This window comes from Protopterus annectens, chromosome 1.part0 (assembly GCF_019279795.1).
Source record: "Protopterus annectens isolate FY-2018-M chromosome 1.part0, PAN1.0, whole genome shotgun sequence".
NCBI classification, from domain to species: domain Eukaryota; kingdom Metazoa; phylum Chordata; order Ceratodontiformes; family Protopteridae; genus Protopterus; species Protopterus annectens.
In genome coordinates, this window is record NC_056725.1 from 603,338,234 (window position 1) to 603,348,790 (window position 10,557).

The window sequence follows — 10,557 nt, forward strand, 5'->3', positions numbered from 1 at the left end:
TCCAGTAGGTGGGCAGAAGCCTTTCATTATTTCATCTGTACGCAGTGAACATTTGTGCTTGGTCATTTGATGGAAAGTGCTTGAGAGATTTACACCAAGTTATCCTTCCACTTCTTCCAGAGCACATTTAGTACATGTAGTAACAGCGCTTGCATGATATGAGAAGGTTTCCTTTGGTAGGTTCATTCACACAAACTTCAAATGAAGCAAAGTTAATTCTGTAAATTTTACAGAATGCATTTTCTAATAATGGAAAGAAATGGAAACAAGTGCATAGTGCTTTTTAGATGACACTTCAGTCAAGAATTAAACAGTTTTGTGATTAGCAGTTACAGAGTGAACCTCAAGGACTACTGTACATACTAAACCACTTCAATTTGTATGGGTTTTATAGTAGCTTAGGGTTATTTGTTTCACAGATCTAGAGTTGGGGATTCAGTCAGGATTTCTGGACCCTATCTATGGGAGGTTTTGCATGTTCTTTCTATGTCTTTGTGGTTTGTCTCTGGTTTACCAGTTTTCTCCAAACTTCCAAAATATGTAGGTTGATTGGCTACACAAATGGCCCTTATGTGTTTTATATTTATTTTGGCCATATGGAGAAGACTGAAGCCACTGCATAAAGACCCATTATAGTTTGGGGGTGAGCAGTGACATAGTAGCCTGTGTAAGTACTCAGTTTTCTGAAGACAGAAAAGAATGGCCAATGTGCTGCTTTCCATTGAAGAGTAATATAGGTAGTGCATGCCTTGAAGTGTGGAATTGCTATCTAAATGTTCAGTAATTATGAACACATTCAAACCTAGAATTGCACTGGCTATCTGGCATGGAATGGAATATGTGACACAGTCACTGGATAGTGAGACGTCTTATTTTGTTGCACATCTTAATACGAGGAAGAGCAAGCCAGTTAACACTGTATTAGATTATTAACATGTTCATAAAAATGAGTGTTTCTTTATTTGGCATTCGGATATGTTTACTCTTACCCCAGGTATGGGATGTTCAAAAGTACCCTACAGTGACAGACAGTGACATTCAAAATATAAGCAATTGCCAAGTCCTACAATGCAGAACAGACACAGGTTATAATTAATGCCACAACACTAGCATAAAGTAGGACAATTAATATAGTTCATAAGATTAAGGGAATTGCTGAATGCATATACTGTACAGCCTGTGATGCTGATAAAGGAAAGAACAAAAGATGTGTGCTCAGTTACCTGTATGTATCATTAAGGCTAGTGTTTGCTTACTTCACTGATGCATGTTCTGTGGTGCTTTGTCAAGGCTGTGTATAATATTAATGGTATCAGACTTTTTTGTCTATAAATCAATGTATGCTGTGGCACATGGAAAATGTTTCACCAGAGGAAATGAGCTCATCTGGTTTGCACTCTGGTTCACCTGGTTAGGCCTCAGTGGTACAACTCCTGTTACTTTTCCTAGCTAGAAAGAAATGCCAGCCTTTTCCTTCCTTATCACACATTCATCTAACAGCAACGTGCTTGCTGTATGTCACCTCTTCTTATAGTTATAATACAAAGAGGAGAAAGACTTCTCCTTATCCATCTAATTTGCATAATTATGCCAGGATTACAACAACAATCTCAAAACTGTATTTATTTAGTTAGACTTCTGTTTTATAGGAAATTCTATCTGGGCAAAGCCTCTTTTCAGAAGATGCCTGGCTAAAAAAGCTCCCCATTACAACACTTCTGCATGAGCTAGCAGTAGATATATGGTATAACACCCAAGATTACATAACTTAATAGGTGATTACCATTTTACATACACCATTAGTACTAACAGCATGTTAAGCTCAGACACGTCTACAGAGCACAGTATGAACAGCATTTAAAACAAACACATATCAATAGAACGCCAGTGTACGTGCATACTCTCATGGAAGTATTAGCACACTGACAGCAGATATGGCAGATGCATATTTTATTCATTTAGATGTCATCTGTTAAGCATTCTGGACATGTTCTTCAACTAACTCTTTTAAACATTTTGTTTTATAGGATATGTTTCTTTCATTTCTACTTGAAACTGTGTATTGTTTATGACAGTATACATTTTTTCTGCCCTCACTTGCTCACTGGTCTTTCTTTTATGCTGTCGAGCTTCCAAGACAGTATTTGGCCCCTTATATCCATGTATACTTTCTGCATTCCTACCTGTGTTTGATTTAGTTGAATGATAAATTATCAGAATGTTGTAGATTGTTTAATCTTTGAATTATTCCCATTAAGGAAGGCAATCTGATAACCCATGGATATGATATTTGTTTTTCTTTCTTCCTTTTTCTAAGAAATGTTTCATGAGTTCCATGGTATTAGCTTACCAGAAATTAATCTTGCTGCAACTAACCTTAGCTCTGTTCTTAAAACAGGAAACAAACTACCTACTCTAAAAATGAAGGAACTGTCAGCAATCCTTATGTGCATGCAATTCTTACTTATTATGTCAAACTGGACTCTAGCACATGTTTCAGGTGGCTTAATTATATGCAGATTAATTCTAATAACGGCATTACAAATTATGAAACCAGCAGTCTTCTCAGCAAATGATTACTGATTATTAAGGTGAATACAACAAAATATAAAGAATGGAGTCATGCTAATGAAAACATTTATACAAAGTATGTTTTTTAAGAATAACAAGAGTTCCCTTTATGTTTAACTGATATAACATCTGCATATTAAACTATGAAAATGTGACTTACAGAGCACAGCTAAAGTGTACTGTACTGTGAGCAAAATTAAATGGCACTTTAGTTTATTTTTCTTTTCTATTATTTCATTGCATTTTTGCCAATGTTTTATTTGATCTCTGAAATGCATCAGTTCCCTTCATGTTCTTTTTCAAAAGCACAGAATGAAAGCTACCATTACACCTTTCATCTAATATTGATTTTGCTATTTTTTGCAGCTGTCTGACTGGGGTCATTTAAAGATCTATGAAGAAAAGGGATAACAAACATTTGCCAAATGTTTTGGGTAAACACTAGTTCAGTTTAAATTAGGGGACATGAGCTATCATATCTTTGACAACTTTCCTTAAAATGCAACTAATTTTCTTCATCTAGATCATATGTTGAGAAATATAACTCTAGCAATGAAAGATCTGAAATATCTGTCCATCATTTAAGTGTATTATATGATTACAACTAAAACATATCCAAAGTTGTCATGACACTTTGTTGACTTAGTGGAAATAATTCCACAACATTCTCTACTTAATTTTCCAAAATCCAGAATTGCTTATTTTTAAAACAGCAAAGTACAACAGCAAGTTATCTGACGAAGTGTGACAGCTACCGTAACTGCAGCATTGCCCAGTTCTTTGTGAAAACATACACAATTAGGATAAGAAAAGAGAACAAATGCACTACACAACATATATTCTCACTAATATGGTCACTAAAACAAATTTAATGAAACTAGATTTGTTCCTCATATCAACACGTACAGTCAAATCTTTGTCTCATAAGATATTCATGAGTTTGGTATCTTCAAACAAAAACCGGAAACTTAAAACAAAATGGAAACATTCATCAGATGACTAATGCTGAGGAGGTATATGGATTAAAGTCTGGGTAGAAAATTATTAAATTGCCCATTTTAGAGTGTTCATTTAGATAGATAATGGACATGAGCAGCATTGCTTTAATGCAGACAGCAGAGCCGAATTTTCAGAACATCATCACTGAGTGATATAAAACACTGAAACTTTACACCTGTCAGTCCATCTTTTGTGCATGAAATTAAATCTGTAGCCTAAACTTACCTTCACAAAATATTAGTATCTGTTTGCAATTTTAGTATAAAGTGTAACAAATTTCACAAATAAAAGCAAAATACTTAGGTGATTCAGTTTAATGATGATGCAGTGGTACAGCGGTAGCATTGTTGCTTCACAGCAAGAGGTTCTCCAGTTCAATTCTTGGCTAGAGTGCCTTCTGTGCAGAATCTGCATGTCTTCCCTGTGTTTGTGCGGGCTTCTTCCAGGTACTCAAGCTTCCTCCCACATTCAAAGGCATGCATCTGGAGCATTTTTGCCCGGGCCTCCACTGAAAATTGGCTACATTCCAAGTTGGACTTTCCCAGTTAACAAATGTTACATAAAATAAAATAAATGTTTAAAAAGAAGTTTAGTGGTCTGAAATGGCAAACTGCTCGGGAGTGAATGTAATTTTATTACCTCCAAGTTTCTTTTTTTCTGTCAGTTTCTTCCTTTTAGTAGCCTGCAAAACCTATGTTGTTGTAGGAGTTAAATACTTGCTGAAAGTGCAATTGTGTAAGAATTTACCATAAAAACAGATATCCTACCGATAACTGCTGCATTATTCCTAACAAATGGGATATCCTACCTAGGATAGCCATGCATCCAACCAACATACCAAAGCATGACTGCCTTCCTCCTGCACCATACGTCCGACATGTGACCTTAGCCAATAGGCAGGAAGTGCATAAGGGACCTACAGGTGCAAATTATCTCAACACCTACTTGTTCTAGATCAATCATTGAATCAAAATGAGAAGTCATTATATATATATATATGTACAAGTTAACCAAAGGAAGGGAATAAAAAATAAAGAACAGGTCCACCTCAGCCAGGAAAAGCAGAACAAGCCAATAAGAAGATAAAAGGGAAGGCTGGAATACATCATTAGGACATCTACTGTTTTGGCAAGTTCTTACACAACTGCAGTATGTCCTGAAGGAAGGGAGGAAGAAGGAGGAGTGTAGTTGTGATACAACAACCTCTTTATGATGAACCTTGCAAATCCTGCTCTAGTAAACACATCAGCCTTGTAGTGCTAAATAAAAATGTGAAGAGAAGACCAAGTAGATACTTCAAGAATAGTTCTAGAATCTAAACCCTTGAAGAAGATGCCAGAGGATGCTACTGCCATAGTGGAATGAGCCTTGACTGAGGTGGGCAGCTATTTCTCATGAAGGAGTAGTAATAGGAAATGGCTTTGGAAATGCAAGAAGAAATGGTTTGCTTAGAGACTGGGAAACTCAATTTTACTTCCTGAAAAGAGATAAAGAGCCAGTCTGATTTCTTAATGTCTTTAGTTTTGTCCATGTAAAACTTCAGTTGCCTATGTACATCCAATCAATGAATGAAGAATTCATTTCTCTCTGTTTTGAGGACAATGAGTAAAATAGGGAAAGAAGGAGGGAAGATTGCTGGACTTGTTCAAGGACAACTTATTTTCCACCTTGGGCATGAAGGAAGGGTTAGTTCTAAGGGTAGCCCTATCTTTGGGGAAAACAAGGAAGGGTAGAAGAGACATCAGAGCTTGCAGCTCATATAGTCCTTTAGCTGAAGTAAAAGATGCTAACAAAATGGAACGCAAAGTACAAAGCTTTAAGGAAGAACTGGCAGCTGGTTCAAAGGGTGCAAGCTTCAGTTTTTCTAGAATACAGTTAAGGTCCCAGAAGGTGGAGCAGGCTTTCTTGGTGGCCTCATATGGAGAGCACCTTTCAAAAATTGTTTAACCTCAAAGAAAGAGGTGAAACTATAGGAAATCTATAGGAAGGTAAGCAGATATAGCTGACAAATTAGTTTTAACTGAAGAGAATGTCAGGCCAGAGTTATGTAACTCACACAAATGAGAAAGAACAGTAGAAATTCCTACTTGAAAGGGGTCCTGGTTCTTCTTTTGACACCACAAAGAAAATCTCTTCCATTTTGCAACATAAGATTTTCTAGTAGCTGGTTTTCTAGCCACCTGCAATATCTGAAACATGTCCTCTGAAAAGTGGCACCTGAAAGAAGTTTCCCAAAGAATTAATTGCATGGTTTAGAGATTAAGGTGAATGTTAGAGCCTTTGTTCTATGTGAGCAAGTCCATCTTGTGAGGGTACTTCTGATGATTGCCCCTGGCCAGATGGAATAGAAAGGGAAACCAGTGCAGTGTGGGCCAAATGGGAGTCACCAACATGATTTTTGCCTTGTCCTTCATAATTTTGTGAAGGATCTTTGGAATCAGTGATAGGGGATGAAAAGAATATAAAAATCTCCCCTCCCAAGAAAAAGGCATGGTATCCATCTTCCATGCCGGAGGCATGCCTTTCTGGAACAGAACACATTTAACTGTCTGTTCTGGGCGGAGGCTAAAAGATCTATCTGGGGAATATCCCAGAGATGGATAATGTCTAGGAAGACCTCCCTATTTACCATTTATTCGTAAGGATCAGCCTTGGACCTGCTCAGGGTATCTGCTTTTGTGTTCCTTTCTGAGGGAATGTAAACTGCCTGAAGAAGAGGCTTGTGCTGGATGGCAATTTCCCAGGCCATTAAGATTTAATCTGCAAAGATGGTAAGACTTGGTAACCCCTTTCTGATTTATGTACTGGGCTACTTAAATCTGTAGGCTCCAGTACCAGCACCTTTGCACTGCCTGTAAATTATTGTACTTAACCTCTTGCAGTAACCTTACCAATATCGCAATAACATATGCACTCACTGGTTTACTTCCAACTTCTTGTTATTAGATGTTAAGAAAACAGGGCTACTCTCCTTAGACAAATCATTTGGGATCTGTTCCTCTATTCTGAATTCATTTATAGCTGATATCTAAATTATTCAGGACCCATCCCCTCATTATATTGCAATAAAAGTAGGTTTTGGTTACTATACCCTAAACTACTCCAGCTTTCATTCACATAACATGCTCAGTTTATATGATTGCTGTTGATTACTTACCAGCTATTACAATTAGAAATAGTACTGCTATCTCTACAACTACATTTCATCTCATTACAATCACAACTACCCTTGCCTCAATCAGTCCCTTGAAAATAAATTCCTCTTTGACATGCTGTTATTCTACCCCACCATTTTCTTACCACTGCTCCCTTTCCCTGTCTACTGGGTCTAACATCTCAAAATGTTCACCATTTTATATAGACTCTATACAAACTTGCCACCATTTTCCTCATCATCTTCTTTGCTCTAAATGTCTACATGCTCTCTCGCCTTATGTTGTATGGCCAGTGTTCTATTTTTTGAACCAACTCATTTATTCATTTAATATATTGCAGATGAAAGGTTCAAGTCCTTTTTATTTTACATTATAAACATCATTTTTATAAGTTGAGCTGTAGATATTTTTGTGCTTTTGGTTGTTTTTTGTTTTAGTTATCATCTGGTTTGCTGTATGCTTGTACAATGTTGCAGAGTCATTATACATGTTTTACTTAAAATATTTATAAGCTCTGTGGCATACAGACATAAAGCTCTAACTACGTAATTGCTGAACCAGGTTTCAATATGGGCTCAGTCGCCATTAATTTCTTTCTTTTTTTTTATTTTGGTAAATCAATTACTAATGTTTAATTGTTCAGAAAATGCAGGTCCATACAACACATGTTGCTATTCTCTCTTATCCTTTTTTAAATGAATTAGAGCTGTTTGGCACTTACAGATCTGAACTACTAATGAACTGCTTCATATAGTCAAAGGTAAAGGACTTGAATATTCCACCTCTCATTTTTCTATGGTGTAACTATGAGCAAGTCACTTAAACAGTGCTTCTGGGTCAACCCCGAAAAGCAATACTTTCTCGATTTACCTGGGTAACAAATAGAAAAAAAAGTAGTATTTAAATTAAACATTCCTCCCTTTTAGGGCATCTAAAATTTGTTCTGATCGTTGGGTCCTTGTTTCTGATTCTTGAACTAAGAGGTTGGGGGAGCATGGGAGGTACTATGGGATGTGTTAAATGGTTCTCACAGTAGTGAGCTGAAATACATTACTCTGTCATTATTGATATAGTTGTTCAGTGTTTTGCAGCAAACATCTGAATTAACATAGTTGTATAAGGGACTGTATATGTCTCTGTGTGTGTTTGCGTTTGTATCCTGCATCTCAGGGCAGTTATGGTGTAAAGAAAGGGATCAATTGTAATAAACAGGGGCTTCATCACATGAGCCATATTCCTTGAATACAATCCTTGGTTTCCTTATTATTATTTTTTTATTTTTTGGCAGTTGATAGTGTGCTTTTTTGGCTACAAATAAATTACATAGCATGTAGTCCACTGGTTTAATGTTAAACTATTAACTATGAATGTATTTTAATTCATCTTGGTTTTTTTTTGGTTTTTTTTTGCAGGCCACAGGGTCTGAAATGCAAATTGTTTGGCTACAACATTTTCTCTGGTACTTAGTTTAGATGAGTTAAGGCTATGAGCTACTGATGTGCTGCCTCCTTGTAATGCAGCTTTGGATTCCCTCAGTCTCCCTTTGTGTAGTGTGAGTTTGACCACATCATTTCACAGACAGTGCATCTGGGCCGCCCCTGAAAAGAGACACTTGTGCCCAATAGGTTTTGCCAAGCTGTTAGCAAATTCATTACACATTTGTCCTTTGAATTCTTGCAACCTTCAGTTAGCCCTAATTAGTGTTTTACTATATGCTGTGTGACTATGACCACCTGCACATCTATTATAACTTAATGGATTGCCAGAAGCATTTTTAATAAATGTGAGTTTCAAAGGAAGAGAAGGTTAGTGTTTCTTGTGCTGTCTGTTTTCAATGACAAGGTGCTTCGTTTTGTTCATCAAATGACTATCTAGGTTTTTGCTGTTTAATAAAAGTTCAAAATTAACTGCAAATGTCAGTATCATTGTTAAAGTAAAGTAGAAAATAATAGACATTCCACACTGACAAGTTTCAGCGGTGTTTTGTTGTAACTGGGCGAGACAACCAAACAATAGGATACTAGCATGGCTAAGGGGAGTCTGGAGTCTGCCTATGGCCCGCATTTTACCACAATCCAGCTCTTCTCTTATCATTAAGAAACACTACAGGAGTATTTAGCTTCATACATCTGCTCTACATTTCTGATTTTCTATCTTTTAAACCAGGTAAAGGAGTGAACCTAGAACATTGTCTGGTTAAGTGACTTGCTCGAAATCCCACAGTAGGCATATGTCAGCAGAAAGAATCAAACTCTATATGATTGACTACAGAAAGCCACTAACTAAGAGCTTAGAGTCTTAATCATCTGCACTAATTGCTAGACATTCACTCATGTCTTCATTTTCTGATAAATCACCAAGAGTTAAAATCATTAAGGTTTATAGTCAGTAATTAATGCCAGCTATTAGAGTTTAACAGTTTTTGTTGATCAAATGTACAGAAAATGCATGTTGATGCAAAACCTGTTGTTCAGTTAACTTTAAGTGAATTAGAGTAGTTTGACTCTTATCTGTCTCCAAAATTTGCAGGCATGACATCACTTATTTTGCCTCATATTTATGCCCTGCCCCTTGTTAACTTCTTTTTTTCTGGTACATCACTTAGGAAACTCTGTTATTCAATACCAGTCATTAAAGTTTCATTGTTTTTGTTATTCAGAGAATGCACATTCATGCAACAATTATTGTTTGTTAAAATTTTTAGTGATTTGGAGTTGTCTAACATTTATATTAATGAACTGCTTCCTGTAGTCAAACCACAGGGTTTGAATCCTTTCACCTCCAGTTGCCTACTTTGTGTCTTTGAGAACATCACTTAACCAGATAGTTTCACTCCTGAAAAGGGGCACTTTGCCCATTGGGATTACCTGTTTAACAAATACATAAAATAATACAAAAAAGCTGTCCCTTTTTGTCCCTCATTTTTATTAGCTTTGTCCAGAATTCTTGACATCTGAATTAACATAGTTGTATAAGAAATTGAAAGGCATTTTAGTCTGTTCCTTGTATAATATATTGCTTGATGCTGACTGGAGTCTGGAAATTGTTGCAGATTGCAGTCAATAAATAATGACAAGCATGTGATCTTCAATTTTGCATTCCATTTCTGCGGCATTATTTATGAATTAATTCATTTACTTGATCTCAAGCAATTATCCAAGATGTACAATCATACAAGTGTATCGAATAGATGTGTGTGCATGTGTGTGCGCGTGTGTGTGTGTGTGTGTGTGTGTGTGTGTGTGTGTGTGTGTGTGTGTGTGTGTATGTGTGTGTTTCTATGTGCATGCATGTGGATCAAAGATCAAAGAATTAGCAAAATAGTAGGTAGAATAAAATAATAATAATAATAATAGTAATAATAATAATAACAATGGAGATGGGGAGAAAGGCTAAAGCTGCTTGTCATTGCTTGTCACTGTGAATTTGTAATCAGTAATTCTAGGAGAAAATGTGAGAATAATTTGCATATTTTTTGTGTTTGGGGAAGAAGGCGGCTGGACTTTTGCAACTTACTTACAAGTCTCTAATGTTTAAAGAGCTTGCTACATTGTAAAATGCAATATATTGCAAATGTTGTATAACTTGTTTTGTCTTATAGTATAAAAGAAAAATTCTATGTAGTAACCAAGTGACTGTTCTGGCAAGCTGTGATGACCCACTCTGGGCCATTAATCATTGAGCCTGAATCCTCACGACTGACACTAGAGAGGAATGTTCACTTGGAATAAAAATGGATGCACCTAGTATTTCTAGAATGCAGCTCTCTGCATCAAGCATAGTTTCCCTTAATAGCGCACAGGGAACACACTTAGTCCGGGGTCTGAGTTTC